Source organism: Perca flavescens, chromosome 4 (assembly GCF_004354835.1).
Source record: "Perca flavescens isolate YP-PL-M2 chromosome 4, PFLA_1.0, whole genome shotgun sequence".
Classification (NCBI taxonomy): Eukaryota; Metazoa; Chordata; class Actinopteri; order Perciformes; family Percidae; genus Perca; species Perca flavescens.
The window spans coordinates 32,056,685-32,057,363 of record NC_041334.1 but is presented as its reverse complement, the minus strand read 5'-3'; positions in this window follow the sequence as shown (position 1 = coordinate 32,057,363).

The following is a 679-nucleotide window of genomic DNA, read 5'->3' as shown; positions in this document are numbered from 1 at the left end:
CTGTCGCGCGTGGCTCTCGGCTCTGATTCCGACTCCAACCGGAAGAACCCGAGGATTTCTCTTCGTTTATTGTGTGTGTGTGTGTGTGTGTGTGTGTGTGTGTGTGTGTGTGTGTTGGGGGTGCGCAAAGAGGAGGGAACTGATTTGTTATTTTACCAATCTGGGTCATTAATGGTCTCATTGATCACATGAAAGAAACCAGATATGATGCACTGCAATCTAATAAAGTATACGGCCTCCAGGTAAAATGATTTTAAGCTTTAATTTTGAAGCAAAAATAAGCTCACATTTAATCAGAAAAAATATATATTTGTTGCATCACTTTGATTGCTATACTAACTTGTAGGCTGCTATTAGCTGCAGCTAAAGGGGAGCAATTTAATATCAAAATATTACACATACAAATACATAGCCGATATTATCTCGATTAACATGATTTAATCAAACCTGAATGACCAAATTTACATAAATAATGATAACACACACACATACACACACACACACACACACACACACACACACACACACACACACACACACACACACACACACACACACACACACACACACTGTGATGATCCCAGGCTGAATGCTGTTTTTCTCCAGGTCTATCAGAAGAGATGAAGAAGAGTTTGCCCAGGCGGAGAGAGAGAGAGAGAGGGAGGGAGTGAATCTCACT